Here is a 12,957-nt window from a genome sequence, read left to right on the forward strand (position 1 = left end):
GCAAGTACCTGTGACAAATACCATCAGGACGCCTAGCCAGGACCTTTGGTCATAAGACAGTTTTTCTTACTAGATTGTTTGTCTTCACCAACACCCGAAAAGCTGTTTCATGTGCTACAACGTAATAAACCCATGCATGCCATAATGGCATCTTTGCTTATCCGGTAAAAGTAGGAAGCATTTGAAGGATTGACTTTTCCTCTGGAAAACTTGCCAGTGCAGTTGGGGTGGGGTGAACTCATCTGATTGTATTTCCACAATGGCTTCTCCCCAGGTTCTGCCTGCTGGTGCATCTGGTTCAACTGACAGCCACTGTGATGAGGGCTGGAGTCTTCATCTCAGCTGGCCGATCACTGGGCCACCCCCAGGCCTTTTCTTTTATCTCTTCTACTGGGACACCATGTTCTGGAGACATGTGCTGCTGTCATCCAGGAACCACCACCCCCATCTGTAAGGTGAGAGGGAGAGCTCAGGCAGCAGCTTGGATTTCACTTCTCTGATACCAAAAGGAGCAGAACCCAGGCCTGTTGAAGCTTCTCGTGCATTCTTTTGCATGCAGCACCTGCATTTTCTATTCCTCTTGAGTAGACGATCCTCTCCCAAGTGGGGTCATGGGCACACACTGGAATTTGCAGAGTGAGTTTGCATTATGTTTCACTTAAATCCCCTGTGCTTTGTTCACAATAACCAGAAGGTGGGGCAATCCAGGAACCCACTGATGGGTGAACAGATAAGCCAAGCAAAGCCGTATGTGTGTACAATAGAATACTACTCTGTTTTAAAAAGGAAGGGAATTCTGGCCTACGCTGCAACATGGATGACCCTGAAGATATGCTCAGTGAAATAGGTCACTTAGAAATGGTTAAGATTGTAACTTTTGGGCAGCCCGGGTGGCTCAGCAGTTAAGCATCTGCCTTCGGCCCAGGGCATGATCCTGGAGTCCCATCGGACTCCCTGCATGGAGCCTGCGTCTCCCTCTGCCTGTGTCTCTGCCTCTCTGTCTCTCTCTCTCTGTCTCTCATGAATAAATAAATAAAATCTTTTTTTAAAAACGGTTGTAACTTTTATGTTACATTTTATTTTACCACAAGAAGTCTCTAGGGAAGAATTTAACTAGTAAATTCCATAAGTCATTGGCTGTGCCCATCTTCTTCACAAAAGACCAGAGCCAGAGGCAGTCTGGAGGAAAAGGTGGATAAATAATCAGATGGCTCCTTGGCTCAGGAAGCTGCTGTCAGGGCTGTCCTTGGTGTTTGGGAGCCTCCTGCCCTCTTGTGGGAGAGCAATGCCAACAGCACTGCTGGCCGCCAGGACCCCTGCAAAGACGTCGCTGAAGGCTCCCTCCTGCCCTCACCTCCCTGCCCTGTTCCACGGAGGCTCTTTGACATGAATGGTTCACAGAGCAGCCTTGGTGGGGCTTCCAGCTGGTTCCTGCGAGTGGGGGTGGGTGGGTGGGGTGACCATTATTTATCTGCCCACCACTCCTGCAGCTCCTGCTTCAAATAGGAGCCTCACCAGGGACTACACGCCCCCATCCTGGAACTGCCCCCTACCTGCACCCTCCCCAACGTGGAGGTTCTAAAGATGTCCTGTCTCTCTAAGCCCCAGGGAACTGCTCAGGCTCTTGTGTTCTCCTGCCCACATCCCAGTAAACAGTTCATTGATGAAAGTCTTCTCAGTTGCCTCGGTGGGTGCACAGCCTATTTCTTCCCAGGATGCTGACTTTACTATTTAAAAGAAAAATGTCTCATGTACATTTAGGGGAGGTTGGAAAAGAGTATCAAAACTCAAAGATGATACCCTAAACCCAAAGATTGGGTGTATCTCTCACCTGTTGGTGTGGCTGAGAAAATGTGTTGTTCAGTAATACTCAGTAGCAGTAATACGCAGCTCTGCTTCCAAGCTCCTGAAACAGATTCATTCTTTACATATAAAGGTTTAATGCACAGTGGTTGTTGTTGTTTCTAACTTGATTGACTTCTTCTCATTTTGGTCTTGATCAGAAAAATTATTTCAAACATTTTCATTTCCCCAGGATCTTCACAACATCTGGAGCACGAACACTGATCTAAATTGCAAATGGGGGCTGGGCAAGGAAGAAATATGTTACTCGGGTGTTTGGGGTTTAATTAAATATTTTCTCCACTCCACATTTATTTTTCCTGACTCAGCCACATGCTGCTATACTGCCTAATATAATTTTTCGAGCAGCACTTAGGGGCCAAATTGTAAAATCAGGAAACTCTGTTTCCTGATGGGGCCACGAGGTTCACCCTGGACAAACCGGAAGTGTCCCTGGAGACTGCAGTGGGCATCGGTCAGTTTTTGGCACCTGGACCCCTGTGATTCTGGGGTAGAATCTGGAAGGGGTCAGTTGGAAGCTCTGCCCAACTTGGGCTCAGGGGCAGCCGGCTGGGGTGGAGTCTGGAGCACAGAGGTGCAGACAATGGGGACAGTTGGCTCCGGTCACCCCAGCTTCTGACCCTGCTTCCAGAATGTTCCTGTTCACAGCTCTTTTTTTTTTTTTTTTAAAGATTTTATTTATTTGAGAGAGATATAGATACAGAGAGAGAGCATGAGCAGAGGGGAGCAACAGAGGGGAGGGAGAAGTAGGCTCTTTGCTAAGCAGGAAGCCCAATTTGGGGCTCGATCCCAGGACCACGGGATCACAACCCAAGCCAAAGGCAGACATTCAATTGATTGAGCCACCCAGGCGCTCCCTTGTTTGCAGCTCATGGATCTCCCCCAGTTCCTGCTTATCTCCATGCCTGGTTCTTAGCTTTCCTGTCCATGGTCCCTTTTCTGGGTTTCCCCAGCAATTTTAATAAATGCCTTCTAGCCAATTTATACAGATTGATCTGCACAACTTGAAGGAGAGCACTGACACATAAGGGGCCATCTGCACAGAACACTGCATGCAGGGGATGGCCAAGAGCCATACGTGGCGATTATTATTAGTACTATTACTAGTATTAAAACCTAAATCACATTTGCAGCACATAACTTTATGAAATCTTGTCAGGGGCATAATTAAGCACAGCACTCACACACATCTTCTTTAATAAGCAATCTATTGAGATATAATTCACATAGTACACAATTCAGCTGTTTGAAGTATATGAGTCAATAATACTTAGTATCTTCACAGGTATGTGCAACCATCACCACCGTCAGTTTCAGCATGTTTTCATCACATCAGAGAAACCCTGGATCCTGTAACTATCACCCCACTTCTACTCCATCCCCCCACACTCCCCGAGCCCCTGGCAACCATTAATCTATTTGCTGTCTCTGCAGATTTTCCTATTCTGGACTCTCACGTGAATGGAATCGTAGAATATCTTAGTCCTTTTGGGTTGCTATAACAAAATGCCACAGATTGGGGGTCTTAACATGAGAAAATGCTCCCCATCACTGGCCATCAGGGAGATACAAATCAAAACCACAATGAGATACCTCCTCACAGCAGTGAGAATGGGGAAAATTAACAAGATGGGAAACAACAAATGTTGGCGAGGATGTGAAGAAAGGGGAACCCGCTTGCACTGTTGGTGGGAATGTGAACTGGTGCAGCCACTCTGGAAAACTGTGTGGAGGTTCCTCAAAGAGTTAAAAATAGAGCTACCCTAAGACCCAGCAATTCCACTGCTGGGGATTTACCCCAAAGATACAGATGCAGTGAAACAGCAGGAAACTGCACCCCAATGTTTATAGCAACAATGTCCACAATAGCCAAACTGTGGAAGGAGCCTTGGTGTCCATCGACAGATGAATGGATAAAGATGTGGTTTATGTATACAATGGAATATTCCTCAGCCATTAGAAACGACAAATACCCACCATTTGCTTCGACTTGGATGGAGCTGGAGGGTATTAAGCTGAGTGAAGTAAGTCGATCGGAGAAGGACAAATATTATATGATCTCATTCATTCAGGGAATATAAAAAATAGTGAAAGGGAATAAAGGGGAAAGGAGAGAAAATGAGTGAAAATATCAGAGAGGGAGACAGAACATGAGAGACTCCTAACTCTGGGAAACGAACAAGGGGTAGTGGAAGGGGAAGTGGGTGGGGAGTGGGGTGACTGGGTGATGGGCACTGAGGGGGGCGCTTGATGGGATGAGCACTGGGTGTTATGCTATATGTTGGCAAATTGAACTCCAATAAAAAATATACAAAAAAGGATTGGGGGGCTTAAACAACAAACATTTATTTTTCACAGTTCTGGAAGCTGGGAAGTCCCACGACCAAAGCACTGCCAGATCTGGTGTCTGGTAAGAACCCATTTCCTGGTTCATGGATGGCCGTCTTTTCCCTGTGTCCCCAGTAGTGAAGGGGACAAGGAAGCTTTCTTGAACCCCTTGACTAGGGCAACAATCCCACTCATGAGTGCTCTACCTCCCAGGGCTTCTCCACTAAATGACATCTCACTGGGGGTTAGGTTTCAACATATGAATTGGGGCGACAGGGACAGACATTCAGTCTATAGCATATAATACATGGATTTCTGTGACTGGCTTCTTTCACTTGGCATAATGTTTTCACGGTTCTTCCGTGTTGTAGCGTGCGTGCTTCATTCCTTGTTATGACGCGCTCACATTCCACTGCATGGAGATACCATTTTTTTGTTTATCCATTCATTATTTGATAGGCATTATTTCTACCTTTGGGTGTTATGAATAATGTTGCTATACACACTCATGAACAAGGTTTTGTGTGGACATATATTTTCATTTTGGGGGGGGGGAGAGGGAATATGCCTAGGAATGGGATTGCTGGGTCATATGATAACTATGTTTAATCATTTGAGGAACTACTAGACTATTTTCCAAAGTGGCTACATCCCCATCAGCTCACACAGTTTTTAATTACCTAAATTAAACAGGAAATTATATTTATATATCAGTCATAGTAGTCGAACTTGTGACTGTAATAGTTCATATCATAGTACTCGAATGAAAAAAGTCTTACCCAAAATAAGCGATTATTATGTTCCTTTATGTCCTCACAGCTAGGACTGACGGTGACTTTATAAATTATCTTTTCATGGGAGCCTAAGCTAATAAATCCCTTTGAAAGTTGGAGCATAAGGATTTCTATGAGATTTTATGAAAGCCATTAGCTCAAAGGAGACAAATAGTTCTTTTCCTGAGCCATTCATCAGAGCGAACATAGCATGTGTTTGCTCCCCATCGTGGGAGAACACAATTTATGAGAATCTGATGTGTCAAAAAGATGAAATGAGAAGTGACAAAAGATGAGACACATGAAGAGATGCTGAAGATAAACCTTTACCACCAAAAAGATGGGAATGAAATAAAATCTATGACAATGATTAAATATGCAGTTGGACATCTGATGTAGGAGAGAGCTCAAATGAGATATTTTAAATTATATTAATTAGTTCAACAAACCCAGCAGCATGGTGGAGAATAGAAAAATCTCTACAATGAAAGGTTTTGTTTTTATTTCATCTCTTTCCACTATGGAAAAACTTCACAAACCATTGGTGATTGTCCTTCCTTCTACGTGATGGAAGACGCTTCAGGACAAACCCTGCTCTGCAGTATTCACGCCCAGAGCCCCATGACTTGTTGGCAAAGTCCCATCCTTGGAGCTTCGGGCCTCCTTTACTCCAGTCTCCCTAGATGTGGGCTCAAAAAAATCAAGGTCCAGGGGGCTTGCTTGATGTCATAATGTCTCCCCTCAAAGCTAGGCTGGACTCCCCCCGGGACCCTGGGACAGGCTGTGTAATTGTGAAGCCTTCTGGATTTGGGATGGTCCAGGACAGTTAAGTGTTTTGCCTGGACCTTCGGAGTAATTCCTCTGGTATTTCAGAAGGTACCAGACATGGTGGTTAGACTTAGGCTGGAAGGAACCTTCAGACCTAGAGCAGAACCCCCACAGCATCTCTGAAAAGGAGAGAGGGAGTCTCCCAGACTCACCCCAATCAGTATTTCTTCTGGGTGATCCAGAGGAGGATCGGGGGTGGATTAATAGCTGGGAGAGGCGATCGTACGCAGGGGAAAGAGGGGCAGAACAATGTGCACCCTCACAGAGCCAATGGGACCAATGCCGGGGCAGGGGGGAGCATCTCTAGCTCTTGCACGCTGCTTTTCATCCAAGCCAGGAGGCCCCAGAGAGGCAGTGACTGACTTATAAGAACCTCCTTGCCCTCCTGGGTCTCCCTGTGCAGGGGTTTTACAAGCCTAAGCAGAACCTCCCCCTAAGCTAACTGAAGTGACCTGGGAAGGTCTGAAGACTGGGAGTTCAGACCAAATTTAATTTGATTTTGATGATTTTTTTTGACACTAAATCCCAAACCAGTATATTTTTACTCCCAGTCATGCTCAATTCCTAGCTGCCTCATAATGGTTGTCCCATTAATTCCATGATAGTTATTGTTTCATGGGAGGTGTATCAGTTAGCTTTTGCTACGTAAACAAACCACCTCCAACTTAAGGATTTTAAAGAATATGTGTTTTTCAGGAGTCTGTACTTGGCATTTTACATCAGGCTCAGCTGGGGTGTCCGGTTCTGGGTGGGCTCTGATGTTTGCACCTGAGCTGGCTCAGAAGGAGACCACAGAGCTGGGATGCTCTGGACTGCTGGGATGACTGGACCCTCTCTCAGCAGAACACTGGCCAGGGCTCGTGGGTGCGTTGCCAGAGGGGTTCTCAGGACCAGAGCAGAAGTCCCCAAGTGTTCAGAGGCCCAGGCCGGGGAAGCGGGGGTGGGAGAAGCTGAAGGTGAGACTGGAGCTCTCACATCTGAAGTCATTACCTGCCCCACCCCAACACTCCTCTTGGTTAAACCTGTAGAGAGAGAGCAGTGGAAAACCTCCAGATATTTGTGGGAGACTCTGAGAACATTGTGCCGTGCACCCAGTTCTGTGTGCATCTGAAAGAGCAGATAGAGGGAAGCACGGGAGCCCACCCAGGTTCCAGGACCTGACTGTCACATGGAAATAAGCCAAGGGTGCCCACAGGGCCCAGGATTCTTAGTTGCAAGCAACAGTTCCTACTTAGGGCAGAGCATTTACTAAAGGGTATAGGGCGGTAACAGTTTCTAGGGAGCCAGAGACCCAGGCTCATGAAGAACAGCCAGCAGTGACGCTCATCGCCATCCTGAGGCTGCTTTGGGGAAATGCCATCTTCACAGTCGCTGGCTGCTGGAGAATTTGTTCCTCGGGCCCACATGTTGGAGTCTCACACAAGATGCTGACGAGTGGACACCAAAAGCTTGCCACACAGGCCACAAAGACCGGACTGTCCCCATCACCGCCTTGCACCCACAACCAAACAAATTCCTTCTCTCCTGCTTCTCCACCTCTCGCTCTGAATCAGTCTTGCACAGGGGCATCTGAGGAGCAGAGCCTGAGTCACGCAGCCCAGGAAGCCAGGAAGACCTGGGAATCGGGTCTGCTCCCACCCCTGGGAAATGGGATTTATGAAATGGAAACTCTGGTTAGAAGAAGGGTGTTCAAATGATGCCGTACAGTGCGAACGTGACAATCCCCTCTGTCGGGGAGGTGATGGCTGAGAATCAAGAGTCACTTTTGCCATCAAGGCATTGCCCTGAGCGGGCAGGAGGTGCACAGCGGAGGCCGCAGTGCCGAGAGCCCGGCCAGGGAAGGGAACCGAGGCCAGAGATGGAGGGGCTCATAGAGACCCAGGCGGAGGGGCTCCCGACAGGGGGAAATGTTGGAGCCATGCTCGGTCCCCAGGGAATTGCAAAGCATCGTCCATGATAAGAAATGGAAACACAGGCTATACTAGTTGTGAGCCTCCAGCAGCAAACAGTCAGAAAAGAGGTGAAGTCCCGGAGGCCCCCAGAGGCTCCTGCCCCGATGCCCTGGATAAGTCAGATCCCTCTGTTCCAGCTTTTACTCACTTTTGGAGAGAAGGGAGAGGAAGACCATCGAGTGGGAAGAAACTCCGAGGGTGTTTGAATTCTGAAGTGACTTTTCCTTTATAGAGCAAAAGACTATTTAAAATGAAAGAGGGTGTCATACAGCAAAATTTAAATTGCATTTTTACTACTGGTTGGGAATGGGGGCTCCAGAGCAAGAGGAGACAAGATGTATAGTTTTTAAAAAGTCAAGTTAGAATGTTTGCACACTAAACCACAGAGAGTAAATTTCCATTCTGCTGTGCCTGGGGTTCAAGGCATCCCAAGATCTGTGCATGGCATCAACTTGCAGCCCCTATGGGAGGCCTTGAAAGCTGTCCTCTTGGAATGAGCTCAGACTGTAGGGACAGAAGAGGTGCCACAGGGTCAGCAGAAGGAAGCCAGGGACATTAGTCTTTCTTTCACACTGACATTTTATTTTATTTTATTTATTTTATTTTAAGATTTTATTTATTTATTTATTGACAGTGTGGAGGAGGGGGAGAGAGCACTAGAAGAGGGAGGAGTCAGAGGGAGAGGGAGAAGCAGAGCAGGGAGCTTGGGAGCCTGATTCCAGGATCGCAGATCATGACCCAAGCTGAAGGCAGATGCTCAACCATCTGAACCACCCAGTTGCCCCTATTTTATTTTTCTTTTAAGATGTTTATTTATTTATTTATTTGAGAGAGAGAGAGAGAGCAGGGAGGAGGGGCAGAGAGAGAGGGAAAGAGAGTCCTAGGCAGACTCCATGCTGAGCATGGAGCCCTACATGGGGCTTGATCTCATGACCCGGAGATCACAACCTGAACCAAAACCAAGAGTTGGATGCTTAATTGCCTGAGTCACCCAGGTGCCCCCACACTGAAATTTTAGAGTGAAACCTCTCAGAGATGGAAAGGCAATTTTAACAGTGTCACCTAGGGGCATAGCACAGGAAGCCTAGTGCTTATGGGGTAACAAGGCCTTGGAGGAAACTATATTCCACAGTCGAGCCGGAAAGCAAGCCTGCAGCTGAAGGAAGCCTAAGGCAGCTTGAGCAGTTCTGGGAAACGGAGAATCCATTAGGTCGCTGATGAGTGTGTGTCTCCAAGCTGGAACCTCTCCGCAGTCAGAAACTGGGCAGGGTGTCTGGGAAGGTCTGGGCTGAGTGCCTGAGGATGACCTCCTGCCCCGTGATGTGATGCTGACGGGAGGCTCATCCCTACCAATGGGAGGCCGACGCCCCACTGGGGAAGAGGGGTGTGGAATGGGGGCTGTTCTGGGGAGGACTCATCTTTGGGGAGGAAGTGAGAGTCTCACCGGGGACCTGGGCTTTTTTTGGGGGGGGGGGGTTGGGGATCAATCTTATTACAAGAAAAGAGATTACACAGCAAAGCACCTTTGACATTCTCAAATTGACGTCTGGTGTTCCAGAAGGGACACACGGGAACAGACAACAGTAAGCACCATGTTGGCGGCGATCGCAACAACTATCGTTTCTTGGGTGCTTATTTCCGTGCCAATTTCCTCTATTACGCCAACTTTGTAACAAGGTTATCAATTTAATTTCCCCATCTGTGCCCATCAGAGATCAACAGCTTAAGGACCTTCTAGAAGTGGTGGAAACTAGGTAGAGGTTGAGTTGTATTCAAGTCAATGGTGGTCAGTGTGGTTGCTTTTACCTTTTTAAAAATTCCATATACTCGGTATGCTTGATGAGTCCCGTCCTCATCATGATGGTTTGGAAACATTGTCGATCGATGGCCCAGAGATTCACAATTCCAAGAGCTGTGCAGGGGGGCTCGATGCAAAGCAGAGCCCACAGCGTTCAAAGACTAGCTCAATAACACTAGCTCCTGCCTTCCAGGAAATGGGGTGGCACTCATGAGCACCACTCTTGAACCTCCTTTGCAAGCACATGGACTTCTTGGGGGGTGAGATGCAGGGACAGAGGACAGAGCCCCTCTAGAACAAAGACATCACTGCTGGGCTTTGAACTTCAAGCTAGACTTTTAAGAGTCTCTGGTGGCACAAGGGTCACTCCCACCTTAGAAAGAAAGCCCTCTGAGGTCAGGGGAGGGGGACACATCCACCGGAGGCCAGAAGACTTGGGGACATCTGGCTTGGTTCTGGCACCATGGAGGCCCATCTCCCTGTCCCCGAAAAGGAGACAGGGGCAGAGACACTGGAGACAGTGCTTACCTCAAGAGGACTCTGCTTTGGCCTGAAAGAGTCACTAAGCCAGTGACTGGCTGCAAGCTCCCTGTGCTAGAAAGCCCTGCAAAGGGTCAGGATAACTGTGTGCTCATGCAGTTTGATGTCCTGAGGCCCGGGGGCGGGGGGGGAGTGAAGGCACCAGAAGAGAGGGAATTCCATTTCTGCACATGTGGGACCCCCTCACCCCCCTCCAGCACTGACTGCAGAAGCCCCTTCACACTCACTGTGGGTGTCACATGCTGGGGCACAGGACTCAAGGATGAGGGGAGTTGTGAGGAGAGCTGAGAGGGGGAAGTGGAGAGCACTCTATGCTGAGGGGAGGGAGCACCCCAGGCTCCTGCAGCCAGAGGGACTGGTAGCTGCAGGGAGCTACCAGGGAGGGGGATGGGGGCATTCACGGGCCAGGGCCTCCAATTCTGCATCCCTGCTCGCTGTCCAGCTGCCCACTTGACATCCACTTTGGCCATCTCCTGGGCATCTCAAACTTAAAAATTCAACCAACTACGTGCAAAAGGCTACAAGTATTAAAGAGCTATAAAAAGGCAGCTAGACAAGTCTCCCTGACATCTTAGCCTCTGCTTTTTCAGTCTATCCCCAGGAGAGGGGACCCTCTTGTTAATGCCTCATGCATTTTCCAAGAGCTTCTTATGCAGCTAGAAATACATACCCTCTTCCCCCTTTCTCCACAAATGGTGACGGACTCCACGCCGTGGTGCAGCACGCCACGCTGCACGTGGACCTTTCACTCAAACATCGGTGTCACGGCGGAGTCTCCCCGTTCCGGTCTGCAGCTGCACCGTGTCCTGTTGCATGGTTGGCTGGGCCCTCATTTTTGATCCTGGCCTCTAATAGTGGGCCCTGAGTGCTTCTCAACCTTTTTCTAAAGTGAATAATGCTGCAGTGAAACGAACAAGCCTGCACATCTTTCACTTTTCAGGGGTGCAGGTTTATCTATAGGAGAAGTTGCTAGGAGGAAACAGCTGGCTCTGGGGTGGGGGTGGGGTGGTCTGAGCATCTGAGCATTTGTAATTTTGATAGATTTATAATAAACTGCTCTCCAAAAAAGCTGTAATAGTTAACACTCTATCCTCCCAGCAGCAGCAAGAAGAGCATTTTCATCCCAACCTAGCAAAGTTTTGAACTTCCAGGTCTGTCCTTCAACCGTCCTTGTACCAGACAGCCCCATCCTAGCACCCCACGAGGAGGCCCTGACAGTAATCTGCGAAGAGACTCTGTCCCTTCTCGTCTGCTCTCCTACCACACCTGGCCTAAGCCATGGCCCTGTGCACCTGGACACCTGGGCATGCGCCCTGGCTCCCCTGCCCTCTGGGATCTTCCTCCACCCATTCTCCACAAACAGCATCCCCCACCGCTGAGCGGGGCACGGAAAACAGAACCATCCCTTTCCCGGGATCAGCTCTGTTTTGCGTGCTTGGCAAGACCTGGTGATGGATGAGTCAGTCTGCCCCGCTATAGCGTCCAAGTCCACTCGAGTCCTAGGACAAAGTGGCTGCAGCTAGGGAAGGGGTCAGACCGTGGGTTCCTGAGTTTTGCCCCCACGCATCACAGGCCGTCCCAGGCATGATCCTTGCATCCCTCTGCCCCGCACACAAACACACCTGGGCTTCCCATGGAGAAAGGAAAAAAAAAAAGCATGTTCAGCACAGGCCAAGGGTGTGGAGGGAAAGGACTAGTAGGCCCTTCGAGGCCCTGGTAAGGACCAATTAATTTAGAATTCACTTCAGCAGATTGTTCTGTCAAGAGGAAGGAAATACAGCTCAAATGATAAATGGGCCTCCTGAGGCTCACAGAACTCGAAGCCACCCAGGTCTCTCTCTAGGCTGGTGACAAGCAGACTTTATTACAAGAAATGCACCCCCATTCCTATGAGCAAACCCACAGACCTTACCTTCCGAGGTGTCCGGAGCATTCCTAGGGTGAGTGAGGGGCTGCATGGAGGAGGTGTGCAGGGCCTCCAGAGCTCCAGATGTGGATGACATTCCTCCAGCCAGTTTCTACCCTGAGAAGAAGTGAAGATTTAGAAAATTAAACCAAGAGGCTCAAGAACAACATCTGATTTCTTGGCACATTGGTTGGAAGATCACCCAGCCAGGGGGCCTGTACCTTGTCCTCAGGGTCAGGTTGAGCTGGGTGCGGGCTCGGGCGGGGCTCTAATGCAGCCCTAAGTCTGGGGCACTGAGGCCTGCATGACACGTCCCTTGGGACGGGGCTGGGAGGGTCGAGCAGGTGGCGGGAACACCCAGACATGGTACTGGCTGCTGTCCTGTTTCCCACGCTGGCACCATGGTCGTGGGGAGCAGGGTGCAAGGTGAGCCCCGACAGTGTGTTTCTCACTCGGAGGCGTTTTGCAGGAGTCACTAATGGCAATGCTGTCTATGATTTCCCAGTCACTAAAATAGGCTTCCAGAAGAAAGGACTGCTTCTTCCATTCCATTTAGGAGAGACCAGGTGGAGAGACTCCTGCCCAGAGGGGGGTTTGTTATGGGAACGGAATAAGGACACAGCCTCATGGCGCTTGGGAAGGGTCCAATAGGAAGGGGACCCTTCACGACTCTCCACAGCATTGAATCTCACCTCAGGCTTCCTTTCCCCCCTTGCTGGGGCATCTGAAGGGGAAACTCTCAGAAACCTGGGCTGGTGATCATTGCCTTGAAATGATCCAGAAATGGATGGCCCTCATGCTGTCACATCTGTCTCCCTGGCTCTTGTCCTTAATCACTTCTAAATAGAGCTGTCTGCAGGGCAGCGGGACCCAGGACTCGGGCAACAACACCGTTTCTAGCACAGAATCATTCCTAACCCCGTATTGTGTGGATAAAGAGACACAACAAAGGAGGCTCGTGAGAGCCTG

This window comes from Vulpes lagopus, chromosome 3 (genome assembly GCF_018345385.1).
Source record: "Vulpes lagopus strain Blue_001 chromosome 3, ASM1834538v1, whole genome shotgun sequence".
NCBI classification, from domain to species: domain Eukaryota; kingdom Metazoa; phylum Chordata; class Mammalia; order Carnivora; family Canidae; genus Vulpes; species Vulpes lagopus.